Here is a 9,730-nt window from a genome sequence, read left to right on the forward strand (position 1 = left end):
CAGATACATATCCCAGGAGTGTAGACCATGGACACTTTACCTAGAAGCTAGTCATCTCGAATCTGCATGGTTCTTCCCTAAGATCTCTCCTATTCAGGCAGCTTTCACTTATTCACTGGAGATATCCCCCTATTAATTGAAGTTCAGACACAATCTTGTGAAAAATCAGCATGACGTACTGCCAGTAAGGTATTACTTAGAGTTATCTGGAGGAGTCTCCAGAAAATGTCCTTTCTGTTTTTCCTCACTGCCATTACCATGTCTAGTGTCTTCTTAACTAAGTTCACAGTGTATACATAAAAACGATAAACCCCATCCTTGGAGGGGCAGAGTAAAAGAGTTGATGCCCTACTACAGCGAGTTGGTTTGGATCATCTGTTAAAAGCAGAATACAAGGGCTTGCCTTGGTATCCAGGCAATTGCCAAACTACAGGCTTGTGTTCTGGGAAGGAAAATTTCAACCAGAATCACTAGCAATTGCACTAAAAGACACTTTCCACCAGGAGCTGACACATATGCAGCGAAAGATCTCTGAATAACCTTTTAGCAGCTCCCCTCCAGCCACAGATCAAGCAACCTCCGAAGTATAATCTCTTAGGCTTGCCGGTACCTGTTGCTTATCTCACTCCAACTAAATAGGTAACAGGGCTCAAGGATCCCCTGGAAGAGGCACGATACTCCCCAAAGACTGAGATTCCTGTTTACCACAGTTAGTGATTTAGAGCTCATTATATAGGTTAGGTATAGCTTGATAACCGACCCCCCACACACAAACCACAAGCAACAAAAAGAGAGAATAACCTCATAGCTCATCACAGTGCCTCCCACCTCATACTAGTAGTTGATAGGGGAGACACACTCATAGGAGGTATATAATTCCGGGGAGTCTCAGCAAGGGATCCAATCTCACTAATCTCTATTAAAAGATGGTAAAGAAAACATGTCAAATATAACCCAACAGGCTCAGACTTCTCTAAGACATTACAGGTCCAGAGAACATATCCCCATATCTGCCAAGGATCATCCCTCCGGAATCCCAGAATTTAGCTCATAATCCAGCCCCTGCACCTCTGGTCCTCGATAAAGCACCCAGATGAGAAAGAACCAGTGAAAGTTCACAAGAAACATGAAGGAGCAGAGAGAAAAATCAACTCCAAAAAAAATAAAAAATAAAATAAAACTCATTCTCTATCAACTGACACCAACTTACATGATATGATTAAACTGACAGAGGAAGAATTCAAAATATGGATTGCTAGAAAAATCAATGGAATTGAAGAAAAAATATAATTCCAACATAGAGGAACCACAAGAACATTACAGGAAATGAATGAAAGATTCTCTAAGGAAATTGAAATTATTGAGAAAAACCAAACAGAAATTCTGGCAATGAAGGAAACAATCAAGGAACTACATAATACAGTGGAAAGCACCAAGAACAGGATGGACCATTCAGAGGAAAGAATCTCAGAGTTTGAAGATTATGACTATGTGCTAAACAAATCAGAGGAAGAAAGGAAATGCAGAAACAAGAGACAAAACCAAAGTTTACAGAAAGTGTGGGATTATGTTAAAAAGCCAAATCTCAGATTGATTGGGATTCTGGAAGGGGAAGAGGAACATTCACAAGGACTGGAACACTTATTTCATGGAATACTGGAGGAAAATATGCCAGGCCTGGCTAGAAATCATGCTATCCAAATACAAGAAGCACACAGAACTCCTGGGAGACTCAACATGCAAAGGTAATCACCTCATCAGATGGTTATTAGGCTGACCAAAGTAAACGTGAAAGAAACAATTCTCCATGCAGCGAGACAAAAGCAGCAAATGACCTATAAAGGTAAGCCTATCAGACTAACAGCAGACTTCTCATCTGAAACCTTACAAGCCAGGAGGGATTGGGTGCCTACTCTTAATCTTCTAAAACAGAATAATGCCCAACCTAGAAGTCTTTATCTGGCAAAATTAAGTTTCATCTATGACGGAGGAATACAGTCCTTCTTGGACAAGTAATCACTGAAGGAATTTGCAAAGACAATATCAGCCCTAAAGGAAGTTCTCAGATCTCCCTTCCACACTGAACAGGGCAATAGACACTCCGCAAAGTAAAATCTTCAAAGAATTAAAGGATAGAACGTGAACTGCATGATGGCTCAAAGAGCAAGTCACAGCACCAGGACTTCAATAATATAAATGGAAATCTTCCTCCAATTTAAATCCTCTCAATAAATGTAAATGGTTTAAACTGTCCTCTGAAAAGACATAGACTAGCAGAGTGGATAAAAATCCACAAGCCTAATATCTGCTGTCTACAAGAAACTCATCTAACTCACAAAGATGACTTCTGACTGAAGGTCAATTGATGGAAAACTATCATCCAGGCAAACGGAAGTCTAAAGAAACTAGGGGTAGGTATACTATTTGCAGATAACATAAGCTTTAAAATAGCAACAGTAAAAAAGGATAAAGATATCCACTTTATAATGGTGAAAGGGAAGATCCAACATGAAGATTTTACAATTCTTAATATTTATGCACCCAATGCAGGAGCACCAATTACATAAAGCAAACCCTGTATGATCTAAACAGCATGTTAAACAATACTACCATAGTAGCAAGGGACTTCAACACTCCACTGAATGAACTGGATAGATCCTCCAAACAGAAAATAAGCAAAGAACTAAAGGGCTTAAACAAAGCTCTTGATCAAATAGGGTTAACAGATCTCTACAGAACATTCCACCCAAATAAAGTTGAATTTACATTCTTCTCAGCTGCCCATGGATCCTTCTCCAAAATTGATCACACACTAGTCTGCAAATCAGATCTCAAAAAATTCAAGAAAATAGAAATTATACCATCTGTCTTTTCTGACCATAGTGGTATAAAACTAGACTTCAATTCCTATTGAAACACTCAATGCTTCACAAAGTAATGGAAACTAAACAATCTATTATTGAATAATTATTGGGTCAATGATGAAATTCAAAGGGAAATCAAAAGTTTCTTTGAGCAAAATGATAATGGAGACACATGTTACCAAAACCTGTGGGATACAGCAAAAGCATACCTGAGAGGAAAACTAATAGCATAAATGCTCACATCCAAAAAACAAAGATTAGATACTGACAAGCTAACGAATAGACTGAAGGAATTGGAAAAAGAAAAGCCAACCAATTCCAATCCTAGTCAAAGAAAAGAAATAACTAAGATTAAAGCAGAGCTAAATAAAATGGAGAACAAGAGAATTATATGGAAGATCAACAATACAAAAAGTTGTTTTTTCAAAAAGATAAACAAAATTGATAGTCCTCTTGCCAGACTGACAAAAACCCAAACGGAAAGGACTCTAATTAACTCAATAAGAAATGAAAAAGGAGATGTCACAACAGACACCACAGTAATACAAAACATTATGTTTGACTACTATACAAAACTATATGACTAAAAACTAAATAAAGAGGAAGAAATGGAAAATTCCTGGATTCATACAACCTCCCTAAGTTCACCCAGGAGGTAACAGAATTCCTGAATAGACCAATCTCAAGCTCAGGAATTGGAGCAGTAATTAACAACCTCCCCAAATGGAAAAGTCCCAGACCAGATGGCTACACTTCAGAGTTTTACCAAACATACAAAGATGAACTCATACCTATACTACAAGAATTATTCCACAACCTTGAGAAGGATGGTATCCTTCCTAACTCATTCTATGAAGCCAATATCACGTTGATACCAAAGCCAGGAAAGGATGCAACAAAAAAAGAAAATTACAGACCAATATTCCTCATGAATATAGATGCAAAAATCCTCAACAAAATTTTAGCAGACAGAATTCAGCATCACATCAAAAAATAATTCACCATGACCAGGTGGGCTTTATTCCAGGGATGCAAGGCTGATTCAACATAAGCAAACTTATAAGTGCAATATGCCTCATAAATAAAAACAAGAATAAAGACCATATGATTCTCTCAATAGATGCAGAAAAATTCCACCATGTATCTATAAATGGATAAACAAATGTGACGTATCCATAAAATGGACTATTCTTTGGTCATAAAAAGAATTCTGTGCAGATATATGCTGTGATTGAGATGAGCTTTGAAAACATTATGCTAAGAGAAATATGTCGGTCACAAAAGACCACATATGATATGATTCCATTCATTTGATAATCTGTGTAGGGAAAATCATAGAGGCAGAAAGTAGATTATTGGTTGCTTAGAACTATGGGAAGGGACAGAAAGAATAAGAAGTGATAGCTAAAGGGTACACCTTTATGAAATGATGGAGAAGATGTTTTCGGATTGTGGTGAGGGATGCCCCTATCTGTGAATATACTCAAAATCATTGATTTGTATAATTTGAATGAGTGAATGCTATGGTTTGTCAATTATAACTCAATAAAGGTATTTTTTTAAAAAAAGAAATGTGGAGAATTTTGAATGAAAACTTAAGACAGTTATTTGTAATTTTAATTCATTTGAAGATCACAGGGAAGCTATGAGCCTTTTTCTTACCCAGAATAATGCTTATCCATTCAGAATCTTATATGTAATTCAGAAGATTTCTAAATATCCTAAAATCTTCTGTGCTTATCAGGTTTAAAACTCTAGGAAACTCTGGGGAAATATAGAGTTTTGGAAAACAGAGAATATTTTCTGGTGAAATTTCAGGCATTCTGGTAAGCCAAAGGAGCGATGCTTTTGGTCAGGAAGCACATAAAGCGCTCCTCAAGCCTTCAGGCTGGACACTGCCTCAGCTATGAAGTAACAAAAACTCATTGGAAAGCAACAAGTTCTTTTGTCTCCCAAATGATCTCTAAAATAATATACTCAAAAGCTAACACCAATGGATCAGCTAAGTAGACTTGTACTTAAACCATCATTTTATAATTTTCATAGCCCACTATGTACAAGACCCTATATTGGAAGTCGTATGAAAGATGATAAGACCTAAGAGTAAGATAAGGAATGAGTCTTGTAACTTGATGAATGTATAGGCTCTGACAAAGAAACAAAAACACATATTATGAATGACTTTAGAATATTTAACAAAAAATCATGTTAGCAAATGTAAATGAACATAGTGGTAAAGAGGGCAGAAAAAGTGAAGGAGTGCAACCTTTCCTTTTATACTTGAGACCCTTATAATTTAGAGGATGTTTCTGTTCACTGAAATGGCAATAACAATAAGTTCTATTTATTATTATTCTGCTTAGAATACAATAAATATTATATTAATGTATAATAAAACATATAGATAAGAGTTAGTTGGTCCTATTGGTTATCATTAAAACAATCTATTTTGAGGAGCTGAACCATTAAGTCTTTATTTGAGCCCCTACTATGTAATCAGTTCTGTGCCACGAGTTGTGGAAGATAATGAGAATAATATAAGACAAAATCTTTGTCTTCATTTGGGTTAAAATGTAGCAACATGACCAGATTATCAACTGAAGTAACTGAACATTTAAAATTAAGCATAATAGTAATAAGGCTTAAATATATGTTACGTATTCTAGGAGTTTAGATAATGTAAAAACAATAGGCAGAGAGGATTTCATAGGGAAATAACACTTTGTGCCAGGCCCCTGTAAGATGCTTTACCAATTTTATATCACATCATTCTCACAAGAACTGTATAAGGTACATGGGATTATTTCCAAATTTGGCAAAGCAGTTTAAGACCACAGCCATTCAATAAATTGGCCAAAATAACACAGATGATACATGGCAGTGTCAAGTTTTAAACCTATGTCTTTCTAACTTTTAAGTCTATATTTTCAACTATGAATTATCCAAACCTAACCAGAGAAGTGTATGCTGGGAAGCATTGTATAAAATGGCCAGAAGTGTATTTGAAACTGAGGAATTTCCAAGTAGTGTAATAGGGGAACTGCTGGAGGTTTTATAGCACAGGGATCATATATCAGTAGTACACAAGGAAATGTAATCTATCAATAGATCAATGTACAGAATGGTAATCTTATAGGAGGAAAGAGTAGAGGTAAGAAAAACAGTCATGAGGATACAGCAGAAGTTCAAGTAAAAATATTACAAGCTAAAGTAAGCTATGTTACTGCCAGGGGAATAAAGAGGAGAAACAATTTTGAAGAAAAAAATCAATTTAACAAAAAAATTACCATCATTTTTTATTTATTATTTTTTGAGACAGAGTCTCACTTTGTCTTGTTTATTTTTTGTTTGTTTATTTCGGCATATTATGGGGGTACAAATTTTAAGGTTTCAAAAAATGCCCTTCCGCCCTCCCCCAACAAGTCTGAGATTCCAGCATGACCATCCCCCAGTTGGTGCACATCTCACTCATTATGTATGTATATACCCACTACCTTCCCCCCAACACCTACCAAATAACCAATTACTGTAGAATCTATGTGTCCATTTAGGTGCTGCTCAGTTAATACCAGTTTGCTGGTGAGTATATGTGGTGTTTGTTTTTCCATTCTTGGGATACTTCACTTAGTAGTATGGGTTCCAGCTCTAACCAGGAAAATAAAAGATGTGCTATATCACCATTGTTTCTTAGAGCAGAATAGTACTCCACGGTATACATATACCACATTTTATTAATCCGTACTTGGATTGATGGGCACTTGGGCTGTTTCCACAGCCTTGCAATTATGGATTGTGCTCCTATAAACATTCTGGTGCAGGTGTCTTTTTTGAAGAGTGTCATTGGACCTTTTGGATAGATGCCCAGTAATGGGATTGCTGGATCAAAGGGTAGATCCACTTGTATCGCTTTGAGGTATATCCATATTGCTTTCCACAGAGGTTGAACTAGTTTGCAGTCCCACCAGCAGTGTAGGAGTGTTCTTCTCTCTCTGCATCCACACCAGCATTTATTGTTTGGAGATTTTTTGATAAAAGCCATTCGCACAGGAGTAAAGTGATATCTCATTTTGGGTTTGATTTGCATTTCCCTGATTAATAGAGATGTTGAACATTTTTTCATGTTTGTCGGCCATTCTTCTGTCTTCTTTAGAAAAGTTTCTGTTCAAGTCCTTTGCCCACTTTTTAATAGGGTTATTTGATTTTTTCTTGCCGATTTTCATGAGTTCTAAGTATATTTTAGTTATCAGCCCTTTATCATTTGCATAGGATGCAAAATTTTTCTCCCATTCTGTAGGTTGTCTGTTTAATTTCATGACTTTGGCTTAATTTCATGTTTCTTTGGCTGTGCAGAAGCTTTTTAGTTTGATCATGTCCCATTTATTTATTTTTGTTGCTGCTGTGATTGCCTTTGGGGACTTCGTCATAAACTCTTTGCCTAGGCCGATGTCTAGGAGAGTGTTTCCTACATTTTCCTCTAGAGTTCTAATAGTTTCATACCTTAGGTTTAAGTCTGTTATCCAGCATGAGTTCATTTTTGTGAGAGGTGAAAGGTGTGGATCCTGCCTCAGCTTTCTACAAGTGTCTATCCAGTTTTCCCAGCGCCATTTATTGAAAAGGGATTCTTTTCCACAGCATATGTTTTTCTCTGCTTTGTCAAATATTAGATGGCAATATGAGGATGGTTTTATATCACGGTTCTCAGATCTGTTCCACTGGTCAATATTCCTATTTTTGTGTTAATACCAGATTGATTCAATTACTGCAGCTTTGTAGTATAATTTGATATCTGGCATATTAATACCTCCCATTTTTTTTTTGTTGCCTAGAATTGCTTTTGATATTCGGGGTCTTCTTTGATTCCATTCAAAGCGTAAAATTATTTTTTCTATATCTGTGAAGAATGCTGATGGGATTTTAATAGGTATTGCATTGAATCTGTAAATCAGTTTGGGTAGTACAGTCATTTTAATGATGTTGAGACTGCCGACCCATGAGCATGGTATGGATTTCCATTTGTTTACATCCTCTGCTATTTCCTTGCTCAGTGTTTCATAGTTCTACCTATAGAGGTCTATTACCTCCTTGGTTAAGTATATTCCTAGGTTCTTTATTTTCTTTGTTGCTATTGTGAAGGGAATTGAGTCTTTGATTTGGTTCTCAATTAGATTGTTGTTGGTGTATATGAATGCCTCTGATTTCTGTGTATTGATTTTGTATCCTGAGACATTACTAAATTTATTTATCAGTCCAGAAGTTTCTTGGTTGAATCTTTGGGGTTTTCTAAATTTAATATCATATCATCAGCAAACAGTGAAAGTTTGATCTCTTCTGCCCCTATTTGGATACGTTTAATTCCACTTTCCTGTCTGATTGCTGTAGCCAGGACTTCCAGCACTATGTTGAACAGAAGTGGAGATAGTGGGCAGCCTTGTCTGGTTCCAGTTCTAAGTGGGACTGAATTCAATGTCTCACATTCAGTATGATATTGGCTATGGGTCTATCATATATGGCTTGTATCATTTTTAGGTATGTCCCTTCTAGGCCTATTTTCTTAAGTCTTTGTATCTTGCAAGGGTGTTGAATTTTGTCAAAAGCTTTTTCTCCATCTATTGAAAGAATCATGTGGTCTTTGTTTTTTCTTCTGTTTATGTGTTGAATTGCATTTATTGATTTATGTATGTTGAACCATCCCTGCATCCCTGAGATGAAGCCCACTTGGTCGTGATGGATTATATTTTTGATCAGCATCTGGTCGGTTAGCTAAGATTTTGTTGAAAATTTCTGCATCTATATTCATTAGGGATATTGGTGTGTAGTTTTCTTTTTATGTTGCATCCTTTCCTGGTTCTGGTATCAGAGTAATGTTCGCTTCATAAAAGGTGTCGGGGAGGTTTCGTTCTTCTCGATGTTGTGGAATAGTTTCTGTAAGATAAGTACTATTTCTTCTTTATAAATATGGTGAAATTCGGGTGTGAAACCATCTGGTCCGGGACTTTTCTTTTTAGGGAGATTTTTAACTGCTGTTTCTATTTCAGCTCTTGAGATTGGTGTGTTCAGGGAATCTATTTCTTCCTGGTTGAGCCTAGGGAGGCTGTGTGTTTCTAGAAATTTGTCCATTTCCTCCACATTTCACAGTTTGTGTGCATAAAGGTTTTTGTAGTATTCATAAATTATATCTTGTATTTCATTGGGATCATTTGTGATATCTCCTTTTTTGTTCCTGATGGAGCTTATTAGAGATTTCTCCTTTCTGCTTTTTGTTAGCTTATCCAAGGGTGTGTCAATTTTGTTTATTTTTTCAAAGAACCAACTTTTTGTTTTATTAATCTCCTGAATAGCATCACTGTTTTCAATTTCGTTCAGTTTTGATTTGATCTTGTTTAATTCACTTCTTCTGCTGGGTTTGGGGTTGGTCTGTTCTTCTTTTTCCAGCTCTTTGAGTCAATTTATTAGATTGTCTATTTGTGATCTTTTTGTCTTTGGGTTATACGCATTTATGGAAATAAACTTTCCTCTCAGTACTGCTTTAGTTGTGTCCCAGAGGATGTGATAACTTTTCTCTCCATTTTCATTTTGTTCATAGAGTTTCTTTATTTCCATCTTGATTTCTTCATTTATTAAGTAATCATTTAGTAGGAGGTTGTTTAATTTCCATGTTTTTGTGTAGAAATGTGAATTTCTTTTAGGGTTGGTTTCTACTTTTAGTCCACTGTGATCTGACATTATACATGGTATGATTTCTATTTTTTTAAATTTTTTGAGGTTTACTTTGTGTCCTAGGATATGGTCAATCTTAGATAATGTCCCGTGAGCTCATGAGAAGAACGTATATTCAGTGGATTTTGGGTAGAATGTCCTGTATATGT

Source organism: Microcebus murinus, chromosome X (assembly GCF_040939455.1).
Source record: "Microcebus murinus isolate Inina chromosome X, M.murinus_Inina_mat1.0, whole genome shotgun sequence".
NCBI classification, from domain to species: Eukaryota; Metazoa; Chordata; class Mammalia; order Primates; family Cheirogaleidae; genus Microcebus; species Microcebus murinus.